We start from the raw sequence: 17,114 nt of genomic DNA, 5'->3' as shown, positions 1-17,114 counted from the left end.
CTGGTCCTCTTGTTGCTAGAATATCGTCTCGGAGTTGGGGCATAAGGAACACAAAATAGGAGCCATTTTACACAATTGCCACTACTTTTTTGCAAGGGTATGCTTTTAATTTTGAGAATTTTCTATTAAAGATACCTCCTTTGCTTTGCCTCTTTTATTATTATTTTTGGGCAATTAGCGTCAATTATTATATTTTTTTTGTGCTAAGTTGCAATATTATCTCCGTTTACGAAACAAATATTCCTTATTTCGATTAAACTTTTATGACATGCCAAGGCAAATATATGGATATCTAAGTGGTTGTTTGGGACCGTTGAAATGTGTTTCACAATCTTTCCGTTTTATAAGTGGCCCCAATTTATAATGACAATTATTTGGCATCTCAAAAAGTGGTTAGCTTTTTCAAATTACAATATGCTATGTCACAACAGTGATCGAGAATCACTAAGGCAATTCAAGAAACTAAAATTTAGTATTTCAAGAAACCCTTCCTTTCCCAAATCCCAAAGCTAATAATTATAAAAGCGTTTTCTTAAAATACAGGACTACTAATTACCATTTTTTTACCGATTCCGTTTATTTGCTGATGTGGCACGCATGACACATCAATAGCAAAGGAAAGGTCATGAAATGTAATGGTCCCAAGCAACCTCTAAGTGGTAGGTAGCTTACTTTTAGAGGCTTATGGGTTAACAAGGTGTCAACTAGCTAGTTGGTAAGGTCTCCTATGTCGTAGTGGGGACTGTGATATAATCCCACTTGCATTTGGTTTGGGGGATGAGTTATTCCCATTGTGTCCCTTTATAGGATATCAAAAAAAAGTTTATGGGTGTAATCCAAATGAATCAAGTTGAGTTTTGGATGGTTTGTCTCAAGTTTGATTCAAAAAATTGAAGTTTGAAATTCTATTATAGGGTCGAGTTTTGAGTTTCATATTTGAAATTGACTATAGTCGATACTCATGAATTATTCAAGCTCAGCTTGGATCAATCCAATTTAAACTTGATTATAAAGTTATTTATAATATTAATATAAAAAATAATATTTATTTATATTATAAATAAATATACATATTTTATTAGAAGCTTGATTAGGCTCATGAGCTACTAAGTGAGATATTACGAAGCTCGAACTTGGTTTTACTAATTACTCAACTTAACTCGATAATCTTCATCTGGCCAAATTCGAATATTTAACAAGTTGAAGCTAAGCCCAAGTAGTTCAGAAGTTGACTCAACTCATTTACACCCTATTAGGGACGGCCATGAGCCGAGCTTAGCTCGTGAAAAGATTGGCTCGTGAGACTTGCGAGCTGAGCTCAAATATATATATATATATATATATATATATATATTGTATAAAAAAATACATATAATAAAAATATTATAATTCTTAATTTTTTAAATATCAAATAAAAAGTATTTTTATATATAATTTTTTATTTTTATAAAACATTTTTTTCAAATTGAGCTCAAATCGAACCGAGGTGGAGCTTACAAATTTTTGACTCAAGCCAAGCTTGAACTCAAGGTTCTAACTCGAACTGAGCTCAAGCTCCTTGTAGTACTTTGGCGAGCCAAGCTCGAAACTCGTACTATTCGGCTCGGCTCAAATCCACCCCTATACCCTATAAAGGTCTCTAGCCGGTTGTAACGAAGGATTGAGTCCATCCTAAGATAGGAGGTTTGGCTACCGTATTGTGTATCCCACTCCCACTGCCAAAATATATTCAAGTGAAAACTTGCCATATATAATACTCCTTTTAATCTTTATGGGGTGGCCAATGTTATTCATGCTCAAATCAATGCCATTTCTAGGACATGCAACCCTCTTCATAATTCCCATGGTCCCATGCTTCCCCTGTTCATCTAAATCTCCATGATGTAAGTGGGACTACTATCCATTGGTTGTGACTATTAAGCCATGCACCATCTCAAATTCAACATTGATGAAGCTACTAATGGAACCTTTGTTGGTGCTACAATAGTTAAAAGGAGTCATCATGGATTGTTTTTGGTGGTTCGGGCTATATAATGGGTGGTTTTAGAAAAAGAAATGCAAACATAAATATGTATCGCAAATAAACGATTTAAAAATACCGATATCCCTCTTAGGCTCTTAGAGGCATGGGTTGAAATCTATCTAACAACAAGTTCATTTTCAAAACCTAATCAGACCAGACGGTTGGATCGGAAAAATGGGAATTGGGACCTGACTGGTTCTGTTTCACCCCAAAACCGTTTTTTGACCAAAAAATGTTGATTTGGTCAGTAAAACACTACCCCGGTGGTCGAACCATCGAATTGTCAACTCAAACAACCAATTCACCCCAAAACTGCTTTTTTGTTTTCTTATTATTTTTAATTTTGTTGTCATAACAGTCCATCCATTTGGATTGGATGGTCAAACCATTCAACCCAGGAATCGGTCCCATAACGGTTCCTGTCCGATCTAGTTTTAAAAACCTTGCTCTCCATAGTAAGACTGGTGGTTGTATGCATCTTGCTCTATCCCCCCACCCATTTAATCCCCTTGAATGTGTAATACATCTATATCTATACTATATATAAAAGTGTGAATGTAGTGTAAACATTTTCTTGGGCTAAAATTGTTTCTTTATTTGAGAAATAGTATAAAAGTCATTTTATTGTAGCTTTAATGCCAACTTTAATGGTTGAAAATATAACTTCACTTATTACTTTCTACCTTATTTAATCCACTCCCATTAGGTCTTATACTTAAAGGTATTAACTCTCATTTTCTCTTATTAAATCCTATATTTAAGTTATTTTTCATCGATAAATGGTACTAATTAGATCTATGTTAGTATTTTTAACAATATAAACTCATATATTTTAAAACTAGCAAAAAAAAAATAAAAAAACATTCTTTATCCAAGTGATAACTAAGCAATTCAGCCATTAGAATCAAATTGATAAACCTATAAAGTCATATTTAGGTATTAAAATTTTAAAATATAAATAAATATATAAAATTACAAAAATATAGAAAAAAAATAGACATATTTATGAAACTTTTATTAATCAAATTAAAAAAAGTGTAATAAAAATAATTATTTTATTGATAATGAAAATGAAATACATACTTTAGAACTGACCAAAAATGAAATTCTTTTACTATTTGGCAAATATCAATAGTTCAACGTTTGGGTCAAATTTATCAACATTTAATGTAATAAAATATAAAAATACATAAATATTGCAAAAAAAATTAAGGCACATGTATAATATTAATTAATTATCATATTAAACAAAAATAAAATATGACATATCGAAATTATTTTTACACAAAAATATAAACATATATATAGTAAAAATTGAGCACACCTATAATCCTATATTTACACTACTATTAAAAATATAAATAAAATTGTGAAACTTTGTTTTGGCTAAAATCAATGTTTTAAAAACCAACCAAAAAATCGGAACCACTTTGACTTACAGTTTTCGAGTCAATGGTTCAACCATTGCTACAACACCGTTTACCCTCTTCTTACATCTCTTTCATCTCTCTAAATATTCCCCAAACCCACATCATTTGATTCATTGGTGTATCTCATATTTTAATATAAGATCGGTGTTTGATCTCTCATCTCTTGCACCAATTTTTCAACTTCATCATTGGAGCTACATTTTTTTTTTTGTTATAACTTAAAAAGAATCACAAGAACGAGAAAACTCAAGATCAAAATGGAAAAGCTAAAAATCCTAACTAATTTTGGCCATGGGGAATAATCGAACAAGATTTTGGAATATGAAAGTTGGAATTAGTTTGAAAGCAACCCAAGAACCGTTAACTGGGTCGAACATTTTAATAGTTAAACTGTCCTGATCAACAATTCCCTAACCATTTCAACACTTTTTTTTTGTGTAAAACAGTGGTTTAGGGCCAAAACAAAATCGGTGACTTCACCAATTCCTTGGCCATAATGGTAAATTAAACTAATATTTTTCACCTCATTCAAATTCTTTTATTTAAATCTTACATTTTTCTATTAAATAAACAAAAAAAAAAGATCTATACTATATATAAAAGTGCAGTGAAAGTTCTTTTTGATAAATTACCCTCTATTACTTTATTTGTTAAGGGGTATGAAAGTCATTTTATTACAGCTTTAATGCCAACTTTTGATGGCTACTAAAATGATCATATTTGTCTATTTATTACATCTATAATTGTAAGCGTTGACAATGTAACTTCAATTATTACTTTCCACCTCATTTAATCCTCTTTCATCAAGTCTTATATTTAAAGGTATTTACTCTCATTTTCTCTTATTAAATCATATATTTAAGTTATTTTTCAATAATAAATGGCACTAAATAGATCTATGCTAATATTTTTAACAATATAAACCCATATATTTTAAAACAGGCTAAAAAACAAAAACATTCTTTATGCAAGTAATGGATAAGCAATTCAACCGTTCAAATAAAATTGATAAACCTATGAAGTCATAGTTAGGTAGAAAATTTTAAATAGAGATAAATATATACAAATAAAAAATGTAGAAAAAATTAGACACATTTATGATACTGTTATTAATCAAATTAAAAAAAGTGTAATAAAAATAATTATTTTTATTGATAATCAGAATGAAATACATACTTTATAATTGAGCAAAAATTAAATTCTCTTACTATTTGGAAAAGATCAAAAGTAATAAAATATAAAAATACAAAAATGAAAAAAATATACATAAATGTTGCAAAAAACATTTAAGCATGTGTATAATATTAATTATTTATCATATTAAAGAAAAAAGTAAGTGTGACATATCGGAATTATTTTTACACAAATATATAAAAAATATAGAAAAATTAAACACATTTATAATTCTATATTTACATTGCTATTCAAAATATAAATAAGATTGTGGAACTTTTTTTAACTAAAATACTCATTTTTTAATTTAGTCTCTACTTAATTGTAAGGTTTAAATTATAAATTGAACTACTACTTTTCACCTCATTCAATTCCCTCTATTTAAATTTTACATTTTTTTGATAAATGAACAGAAAAAACACAAAAAAGATAAAATATTATAAAAAAAAGAATCTAATCAAGTAAGTAGATCTATCAATGATACTTGAAACTTAACAATCCAATCTAATTATCACATATTTAGATGATGTGTTTATGCAATCAAATTTAGATTTTACAATATGAATCCGATTAATAATAAAAAATAAAAAGCATATAAAAAAAAAAATAAAAATATATTTATAAAAATTTTTAGATACATTATTACTATCATTATCATCATCTGAAATTACCACATACAAAAAACGTACATATTTAATAGTAAAAAAAACACCCAAGTTTATTATAAATGCTTTATATCATAATACTTATTTTTTCATGTCCTACTGCTATTTTCTTTATGCAGAATGTATGTGAGTTCCGATGATCTTACAATGAAGAGCCTATAGTTATGCATCCGTAGTTGGAGGGATGTTGAGTCAGCTACCATTGCATTTTATAACTCTCTATAGTTCCTTCGTTTATTCATTCGTTCATCATTCTCTCATTCATTCATTCGTTATTCTAATAACGTTCTGACCCCTCCCGTTGACTAAATTGTGCAATTTGAATTTATTCATCCAAATCAAACACAGCCTACAAGTCTACAACCCAGAGCCTCTACTGTACATAGTACTAATTGGGATCTGCTATCATAGAACTCTCCTCACTGTTACATTCCATCGTGTGTTGCGAACATCTTCCATGATTAATAATGCTCTCAATATATGGCTAAAACATGCTAAGAGATCAGCTTCCCCACGGGCCTAAATTTCTATAAAAAATGAAACAAAAGTATGGATAGGCCCAATGTATATTTCTGATTTTTATTATAAAATTATAAATATTTAAAATATCAACAATTCACATTCTATGCACAAATGCCTGCCTGTGAATCAACACTAATTCCGAATTGATACTATCCCAACAGTACTTTGGGTCTACAAATTCCACATGACTAGAAACGAGGCATTGGGCAATTTTGTCTTCTTACTACTACTGCGAGTGCGAGGGACTCTTAGTCAAGGTTGGAGGGCGCCGCCCCTATCACCGCCGTACTGCTGCTCAATTGCATGTTAAACAGGCCTAAACCCTAACATTTATATCCTCCCTTGCTTTTTTAATTCTCTCCCTTGCTTTTCACGGCTGCGTTCCTTCAATGTCGAGGGGTTCAAATTGTTGTTTACCGGAGAAAATAAGGGCGATTTGAGGGCATGGCATGAAGTCATGCACGAAAATATGCATAGAATCGGATGCCCCCACGTTGTGTGGACAGAGACTCGGGTATGGTGGGGACTGGGGACAAGATAGTTTTATTATTGATGATCCTTCCTTTGAGACTGTTGTCGACGGTGTACGAGTCGTCTCCCTGACTTCTCAGAAACCCATTCTCATTTTACTGCTACTTTACTAAAGAAAAGAGAAAAGGACGGAAAGATCGTGCCACATCTTTCTCCCTTTTTATTTTGATGAACGATGTGACCAAAAAGCACGACTAAGGGAGAGGTTCCCCATTAAAGACTAAAAAAGACACTACGCAACTTGTTTTACTACAGGCCACAGACAGACACTACCAGCTTTATTATTGTTTGGCATCATCGGATGCGAAAGTGAAATTTGCTCTAGAACTAGAAGCTTGATGATGATCTTCATCAACTCTTATCATCTCTTGATTATTTTTCTCTGAAATGATGCGTTAGCTTTTGTTTCAGTAGCGCACAGTCCCTTTGTATAAACTGTGTACTGTAGAGCTGCAGGCGGGAATGGCCATTCTGGACCACTATGATTAACCTACCATTGGATGCACGTTCAGAGAATCAGTAGCCTATCTATTTGGATGGATCAACTTTAAGCTATAACAAATAATAGCATTTAATTGTCTGTGGAAAGGAGAAAAATAAGGAAATGGCATCGCTGGATCATTTCTATGCTTTTGTCTTATGAATCGTATCGGGTCTTCTTTCTGCAAGAATTGTTGCAGAACCATTTGTGATTGTCTGTACCTCTTCAATTTAAAAAGGAAAATTACCTCCACTTGCCCTCAAAGCTAGCTTCAAAATGAATATTGACCAAACTGATCTCTAGTGTCTATGATATAACCCACTTTATTCAGTGGTGGGTCCTAACCGGCTAACCCTTTAAATACGAGAACATTGGGCCCCAGGTAATTTACCTTTTACAGACCTATAGAATAATAAAATATGTAAACCACTGGGGCCGGCTTCTTCCAATATTACCTTCACTGAGAAAAAAGTTTTTTTGAATGCTTTTATTTAAGGACTGATGTTTTCAGTGCACAATGCAAGGGCTGTGGGGTGGCAAATCGGATTTCCTGCCCACTACTCTGCTTGTGCCATCTTGTGTTGTGAGATGTGCGACTGTAATGTACTGAGGGTAGAGAAAATGAGTAGAAAATCAGTTGGGAGGAGTAAATCCCAATTCGTTAACAATATGTTATCAAATATAAGTTTTAGGACTTGTACCAAAACTAGAGCAATTATCTGTTTTATAATAGTATAGATGTAATAAGAGTCCGCTTTTCCTTTTCCTTCATTTTCGGCTGAACCCAAATCTCTTCCAAGCAAAAATTCTATACAAATAGAGTCCACCATATTGGGAACATCTCCACACATATATGCTAAATTAATGGGGAGATACTCTCAATGTGAGACCGAATTCCTGTGCATATAGAATGTGCGCAGAGTTTTTGTTTGCAGGGAATCCCAGTGCTCTTCAGCTTGAAAAAATAGCACACAAACCTAAAAGCCCTTCCATATATATAGTTTCATTTGGAGGCGCTTCCACAAGGGCTTTCTAATTTGAAGGCCAAATGTAAACAGCCAAATACAACCTATGTGTTGTAGGGAGATTAAAATTTTCAAGAATCTCTCTCTTCTCTCTCTTGTCTTTTGTCTTTTCTCTTCCCACCCTTGAATGCATGGGAAGATTTTTTGTCACACATTGCTTAGAAAAGAAGAGGAAATTGAGCATATTTATAATTTTACTCTCTCTATGGGTAGGAATTCATAGGAGGAGAGCATTATAGATATTCCATGCAGGGGGGTGCTTTTCGCACACGCGTGTCGAGCCGAGTCGGGGGTGTAGGTGCGGCATGTACATGTACGTGTACGTGTACGCATAATGCACTGGACCATTTGTTTTAACCGAATTACACATTTTTAATTTAAAATGTGTCTTTAATTTCCAATTTCATTTTAAATTAAAGCGTTTTATTTTTTGTGTCTCTTCTTCCTCCTTGTGCCTCTTCGAACAGGTACACTATTATGAAGAGGCTCCTGTCTGAAAGGGCACATCAGTGTCCCTTCAGGTCTAAGATAACTCTATAAGAAGAGTGTTGGCCGACCCAGTTAACACACAATTAAGAAGAGGCTCCTGTCTGAAAGGGCACATCATGTGTCTCTCTTCTTCCTCCTTGTGTCTCTTCTTCTCTTTCATCTCTGTGAAATCTGAGCATCATCTTGCTGTGGTTCACGGAGGTCTGGTAAACGAGTGCACGCCTACCAGAAGCATGTGGGCTGTTTTATCTTGGCGACTGATTTGCGATCACCAAGCTGCACCGTAGGGGGCAAATGCGGTTTTAGGGAGAATGACCAAGTGGCACGACTCAACCCTCATTCTCCCTCCAATTCTAAGTTTCGAGATTTTGCAACATCACATCACTACAACTTCGGTTTGGAAAGCAATTATTGATAAGTTCCACTCTACCTCTTTCTTATTTATTACAACACTATGTTCTCACTCAAAGTAGTTTGTGGAGGCGGGGGAACAACTATGGAGGATTAAAGACCCAATTGAACCCAAATTTGGAGCAGTTTATGTGTCACTTCTTTTTGCGAAGGGCCAGGGATGGAGTTCCATGTTGTGTAAGTGATTATAGATGGTTGTAATACGAGTTGATTCTAGCCGAGCCAAGTCGAATAGTACAAGGCTCGAGCTCGATTCGAGCTAGAACCTTGAGCTCAAGCTTAATTTGAGAAAAAATGTTTTATAAAAAAAATATTTATTTGATACTTAAAAATTTAAGAATTATAATATTTTATTATATATATTAATTTCTCTCGGCTCGCAAGCCTCACAAGCCGAGCCCTATTAGGCTCGGGCTCAGCTAGATTAATAAACGAGCCTGTAAATTGGGCTCGAGCTCGGCTCATGGCCACCCCTAGTTGTAATGCCGCTCTAACCCCCCCTCCCCCGAAGAAAAAAAAAAGTAATGTCGTAATGGAAGTTTTAGGATTGGTAAAATCTCTCTTTAGTTGGGTGTTTTAGGATTGTTAAATTTGTTTATTAAGCTATAGAAGTTTTACTAGAGAAATGCACATGTTAGCTCCTAAAATGTTTGGTGATGTTTAGGGTTTTAAAAACCGGATTGGAACCATTTTGGGACTAGTTTCTATCAGCGGTGTTTCACGAGTCGGGTTGGATCGGTTTGACTCATTTTTTTTTTCAACCAACTCGACCTAGTTGGTTTACTCATTGACTAAACCGAAACCGACTGACCCTGAAGTAAAACCGATCCAAACATGAAGGTTTGGTTTGGGTCGGTTTATCGGTTTAGTTGGTTTTTATATATATATTTTAAACTAAAATATCTGTATCTAAATATCTATTTATATTTAGGTTTATTTCTTTTTAGTTTTTATGAAAAACCAATATATATATATATATATTTTAAATCGATTATATTTTTTATGCAAAACTTATTTTTTTGTCAATATATATTTAAATTTATACAAAATTTAATTAAATGTTATACCATTGTATTATATTTGTATTGGTTTTACGTTTTTAGTTTTTATAATAAATAACCACTTTTTTTTTTAAGTTCAAACAAAATACAAATAAAATGTATCAACACTTAACATATAGGGTAGGGACTAATTAATAATTACTGAAAAATATATGATCGATTCGGTTTGATTTAGCTTCGGTTTTCATATATGAAAACCAAAACTGAACCGAGTTGTCGGTTTATTTTTTCTTACAAACCGAAACCGACAAACTCGGGTTGAGCTGGGCCGGTTTGGTAAGTTTGATATTTAATGTGAACACCCCTAATTTCTGGGTTGAACAGTCTGACCATCCGATTTGAATGAATGGCATATTCTGATTTTAAAAAATAAAATAAGAACAACAAAAAATCATTATTTGGATTAACAGTTCAACTACTCGGGCCAATGAATCATTAACCAAATCAACGGGTTTTGGTCAAAAAGCAGTTTTAGAGTAAAATGGAACCGGTTAACTGACCAGTTCCCGAATCAATCAGTCCTATCGTTTGGTCAGATCCGTTTCCACACAACCATGCTGATGTTAATTATTAGTGGAATTCGCTGCCCGTGTGGTTCGAATTCAAACCTCTTTTTTGTAGTATTTTTGTTAGTTAATGAACTTTCACTTATCAAAAAAAGGAAAAATTACAAATACAATCAATGTATATCATAAACTTTTATTTTTTATTCTCAGCAAATTTAGCAAATTCTATAACAAAATGCAATTCAAACCTATCTGGAGATTTGCATTCATATGAATTTCCATGTGGATCGAAACCCAGATGAAACGACTTGCAAACTGGATCGTAACAAAGTAAAGAATCAATTCTCAATTTATCGGGGACTTGAGGAATGAGGACTGCTCATGGCCTCGGCCCAAATGTCTATGGTAGACTGTTCACCTAAACCTTTTAAGTGGCAAAATAAATGGTAAAGAAAAACGAAAAAAGAAAACGAGTAGAGAGGCTTAGTCATGTTTTCCATGTGACAAATTAATTGGAGGATTGGAGCTCAAAACATATCTGATGTTCTTTATTTTTTCCACCCTACATTCTTTTTTGGGATAATATTTTCCACCTTATATTCATAAAATAATATTCACCTCACTTTTTTTTTCTCTATCTTTACGGGAAATGTGACTTTTTATCTTATGAAGGTTTAAGAATTTTGACAGGCAACAACTTAAAAATATAATAGGCATAAAAAAGAAAAAAAGAACATATAATAATTTCACGTATAGGAGAGCTTAATTATTAAGGTTTGTTCTCATTCCATTTTCTCCATTTTTTTTTTTTGTTTTTCATATTTGAACCAGTCATCCATTTTACTCCAAAACTGCTATTTGGCTAAAAGCCATTAATTTGACCAACGAACCACTGATTTGGGTGATTGAACCATCAAACTGTTCGGCCCAAGAATGGTTTTGGGGTGTTTTTTTTGTTTTTAATTTTTTTTTATCAGAATGGATCATCCGTTTAGACCGAACAATCAAATCGTTCGACCCGTGAACCAGACCCAGAGCAGTTCCCTGTCCAGATTTCAAAAAACATTGGTTTTTGCAGATCAAACACCCAAGCAACCTAATACTCAGTAATTGGAACTTTCTACACAAATGCTTATTTTAAGTGACTGATGTCATTTTTACAAAATAAGGATTTATGAAAATAGCAGTTCGTCAAATACTTCAATACAAATATATAAATGCTTATTTTTAAGAATAAGCAATTGAAAAAAAAATATTCGAAGAAATACTTATTTTCCAAATATAGCCCAAATGGGGTTTGATAATGAAATAAATATCAAACGTAAGTGCTGAATGATTACAAATACTAAAACAATGACTAGGTGGAGAGGAGCTTATAATTACGATAAATCTACATAAAATGGTTGATTTTCATGGTGTTTGGAAGCGTGTGCATTTTTTGGGACCGCTTTTCAAGAAAAAATGTTCATGCTTTCAAGATCTGTTTTTCATAAAAAAAAAAAAAAAAAAACGCTTCTGCCACATAGGCAGTGAGCAACAATATGCTATTTGGTAAGGTGATTTTCATGGAAAAATTTTACCTGTTGGGGGCCAATAGCTTATGTTGTTGAGAGAGTTTCTGAGAATGCCACATTACTATGAGAATGGGTAAATTAGTAATTACATATTAATTTATTTTTACTAAAAACCAAAGCATGGGCTTGAATAGGTAAACTGCCCATAAACTATCTCAACAACCTATGCTGTTGGGTCCCAACAGACAAAGTTAACCCGATTTTCATCATCGCTTTTCATGTATGTACTGACAGGTAAGCACCGCATTGGATACACATCAGTCAACCATTGGGGAAAATGGTTCATCAATGCATGAAACGCCAAATTTGGTATTTCATGCATCGGTGGGGTCCCGATTTTCGAGGTATGCCTGTTTTTTTAATAATCAGCTGAATCAAACAATGAGATGCATAAGTATTTATTGAAACACCAATATGAATCTGATATAGCACCATTTTTTTGAAAAAACGGCCACAGTTCCAAACACCCCCTTTGAATTTGTCTGTTGTTTCATTTTTTCCGTGGATCAGTACAGGGATGATATAAAGATGCCACATAATGGATGTTTAATTGACAAAGAATTGAGGATGTCTTCAATGAAGTCAGTTCCTGGTCCAGCCCATCTAATAAATGGGCCACAAACCAATCCTCAAGTCCAAAACCTAGCTCGTTCAATTCCAAACGACAGGTCTTGAGAGATTGTTATAATCTCCACTAAACTTTTAATTATTTCGATTTATATAAACTTATTATTTTCATCCATTGCCGAGGCTTTAATATGCAAAAATTTGATCACAGCAAGGGAGACCCAAGTCGGAGTGTAATTTTGATAGTTTGCAATTTAAATCTCCTGTCATTACACGGTTACAAATGTCATAATTAACTGCTCAGCAAAATATGAACTGAAAAAAATTTCAAAACAATGTGAAATTATTAACTAATAACTGGTTACGTGTTCTGATTATGCTCATTAAAAAAACTATATATATGGGTATTTTGAGGTTGTTTTTGGTGCTACTGTTTCTACCTGAAACGTTTTGGGTTAATTAATATAAATTGACATATAATTGTTATTTGAAATTATTTATGGTTGAAATAGACGTATATTATAATGCATGTGTTAGAGAATATTTTTAAAAACAACAAATTGGCATTTTTTGTTCCATGGGTGAAGTTTAATCATTCTATTTGAACTCTCACATGTGATGTAACAATACACATCTCTCACCAATTTGTATTAATCACCAAAAAATGTTTTATGTGGAAACATTAATGATACCAAACATAGCTTAAAGGATTAAGGTGGTGTTTGAAATGGGTACTTGATGTCCATGTGTCACATGGATGTTTTGGCTTTACATTCAGAAAAAATTTATTTGATTGGTTAAATAAGTACAAATGTTTGTATCAATGTTTAAAAAAATGACTCAGAATTGGAACTGTTGTGGCCATCAGTTTTCAGGTCAGTGGTTTGTCCATTCGGTTCAAACAGAAGGTCCATTCCAAATAAATAAATAAATAAATAAATGGTCAAAACCATTGTTTGGGTTGGCAGTTCAGCCACCCGAGTCAACAGGTCACTAACTAAGTCAACGATTTTTTGGCCAAGGAATAAGTTAAGTGTGAAAACAGATCCGGCTGCCCACACGTTTCCCATGTCAAATGACCCGACTGTCCAGGTCAGTGACAGTTCAAAAACACTAGTTTATACAACCACTTGCATAAAATCATGTGCATAGAGCCATAAAGGTGTTGGATGAAGTTTCAAATAGTTGTTCCCCCAAGAGAGGGGTATTTTTACTAAGAAAAAGATTAGTTTAATGCAATAGTTGTTCCAAGGGCTATGAGACTAGTGATAGTGCTCCATGTCAGGGAAATTTAGACTTCTTGGGGAAGATGGGGTCACTGTAACTTTGGAGGAGAAGCTCTGAGGCGTGTCTGAAGACACTGTCTTTAGAACGCTATTTGCCCCCACTCAGTTTTACTAAGTTTGCTGTTGGGTTACAGGCAAATTCATTCCAGGATACAACAGAGCCTTGGGCAAGAATCTACAACCAGCAAAGTTGAAGAGTCTCCAAAGAAACCTTATGTGAGACTGTAGCAGACCGGACTGAGAGAGAGAGAGAGAGATAGTGAATTTTGAAATTGTGTGTTTTGGAGTCTAATTCATGCTCCTTAAATAATTTGTGAAGAGGTATAAAGAAAAAGGTAGGTGCTGGTTTAGAGAAGGCACATTGAACAGTCACAATTTCAAACATTGTGATTGTTTAAAAAGTTATTAACAGTTGGTGACTGTTAACTTTGAATTGTGCCTCTTGATCACACCCGATCAAATCGTGACCATTGATCTCATCAACGGTGATCAACGTACCAAAACCAGAGCTGCCCATCGCGAGCCACGCGGGTGCGAGCAAAGTGCGCCTCTAAAACGTCTCATTGCGCCACACACATGCGCGCACGCGCGTTGCGCGGTATCAAATCCCCATACTCTCCTCTACTAATTCTAAGGAGTGTAAATCAGCTCCTATTGAAATACTGAAAACAAACCTTGTAATTATCCAATGTGGGACAAGTTCAAAACTGGGTTTTTTTTTGTAAGAGAAAAACTGATTTTTCAACCAAGTGTGCAGGTGCAATTTCTCATGTAATTGACCAATCAAACCCATTGGATTTAATCTCTTATGAGATTAAAATCCAACAAGACTTTAGTCCAATTCAGGGATTTTTATTAGGTTTTTGAGTTTTATTTACCAGTAACTCCATCTATCATTTACTACCCCTTTGAATTTTGATTCATTCCCCCCTCCTGTTACTTTTCCAATTATACTAAAGTTTATGGGAGGACTGAACAATAAAACTCCCGTAATAAAATATATGAGACCCACAACCATTTAACTTTTCTTCCCGGCCACATTTGACATTGGATGATATCATTGATCCCACAACCTATTGAATAACCATTGCCTTTGGCTAATCTAATTTTGTTTTAAACGTTGGATGTCCTAATGATGTATAATGGATGCTCTTCTATGTAAAACATTGGGTTCAACCATCATATTGGTAAAACTTGTAGCCAATCAACTGGCATCCTAAAAGTGATAACCAATGAAGTGGTATTTACCAAAATCCCTCAAGAGGATTGATTGGTCGAAGCTCTTTTTGTATTTTGTATTTCCAATTGCATGATTTTTTTGAATAAATTAATATGCATAGTATCAATGTATCATGTGCCGAAACACCTAAGTCTCCCGAAAATTCAATACAACAATTCATGTATAAACACTGAAAGTAGAATTTAGAAAGACGTCCATGCTCTCTCTTCTTTGGGGTTTCCTACTAAATTTTGGGACATTATATTCCAATACATTTCATTGACAAAATTGGCAGCCTTGGTAAATGATTGTCCTGTAAATTATTTTCAACTCTCCAGACGGATTCATTATGGATGTCCATTATCTCCTTACCTTTATATTTTATGCACCGAAGTCTTATATTGCATGCTTACTACAAAATTAGAAAATGAGGGTATTGTGGGGCATTCATTTTGGGAGGACAAGGGTAAGATTAAATCATTTTCTTATTTCTTATTTCTTATTTTGTTTTGTCTTTTTTTTTTGTGGTTGAAAACTTTGGAGGTGCTCGAAATTGATTGTCTAAAATTTATCAATTTTAAAAAAGTTACAATCTATTTCAGTTGTAATACTGAATGTTGAATTAGAGGTAATATTTCCTGCATTGAGGCCTTGTTCGTTTTTTGGTAAGTTATTTATCTGGGTAAATGCAATTAATAGGTTAAGCTTTTCCTGGGAAACACTTACCCAGTAAGTGCATTTATCCATGTTCTTTTATTTCTCAAGTAAATAAGGTAATGACCATTTTAGTCATAAGAATCCATTATTAAAAAGGACATTTTTGTCCAATTCAAGTGTTAGCAACTTTCCTCCTAGGTGGGGAAGTTATTTACCCACCTAGGAGATGTGATCATTTACCCATAAAATAAACTTTCCTTGGTCCCCACATTAATCTGAAAAATAAACATGGGATTCTTCCCATTGACTAACTTTCCTCCTTTCAAAATCCAAAAATATAACACCCCATGTATGACACATGTGTCGAGGTGATGTGTATTTAGAGGTGCCCCTTTTAAATTGGAAGATCCTTCTATTATCTCAAGCGGGAAGGATTGTTTTAATCAATCCATTTTGAAGGTTGTCCCTTTATATCAAATGCATTCTTAGCTCATGCCTACAAAATTTTGCCATAAACTTGATGTTCTAAAACTTCTGGTGGGGTGATTTGGAAGATAAAAAAGAATACACTTCTCTAAATGGGAGCATATATTATAGTCCAAATTAGGAGGGTCGTGCTTAGTGGTAGCGGAATATCATAATAGAGCCTTGCTGGCTAAAATGGGCTGGCGTTTTTTGATTCGACAGTTTTGTTTGTGAGTCTAAAGCAAGGTTTTTACATGGTAAAAGCTTATATCAAGATAATGCATCTACACGAGTTTCTTACACATGGCAAAGTCTGAACTCTATGAAGGATATACTTAAACACGGTACGCTATGGGTAATTGGGGATGGATGGTCAATTGATTTCTTTCATGACCTGTGGTGTGGGTCTAATACTTTTCTTCATGAATATGCAAACCTGATTCCAGAAACTCCAAGAGTAGCAAAGTTTTTCAATCACTCTTATAAGCAACTGAGTTTAGAGAGGTGACAACATCAGGAGATTGTGTCATTAATTCAATATGTTCCCCTACCATTGATACAATAGACTATACATTGGCTTGGTGCAAAACACTTCATGGCAACTTTATAGTTTCATTTGCATTGACGATAATTGAAGCAATCATGCCTAGCTCCTTCACATCATTTAGGCTTTCTTTGGGAATGATGCAAATAAATGTGAATGTAAATATGTAGAGTGTAAAACTGTCCATATAAATTGTAAAATTGGGTTAGTTTTGCTTCGATGAATTTACCTTCTTACCAAATAGACTTTTAGCTTTAATGGATACAAACACGAATTCCAATAAAGCATATGCCTTTTTTTATCAAAAGTTCACTTGAATGCAAATTTACTTCTTTTTTATTGATGTACTTTTACATCTCATCATCGATGTGAATATGCATTGGAATGTTAAAAGGTTGTTAATTCTCTAAGTATAGTATCATAGGGGTACTATTATAATTTTCTCCTTTTATTTTTTATATCCTGCCGCCCTAATATATATACAA

This window comes from Nelumbo lutea, chromosome 3 (assembly GCF_056320005.1).
Source record: "Nelumbo lutea isolate HS-2025 chromosome 3, American lotus-T2T, whole genome shotgun sequence".
NCBI classification, from domain to species: domain Eukaryota; kingdom Viridiplantae; phylum Streptophyta; class Magnoliopsida; order Proteales; family Nelumbonaceae; genus Nelumbo; species Nelumbo lutea.
The sequence above is the reverse complement of the archived record's forward strand: the minus strand, read 5'-3'. Positions refer to the sequence as shown.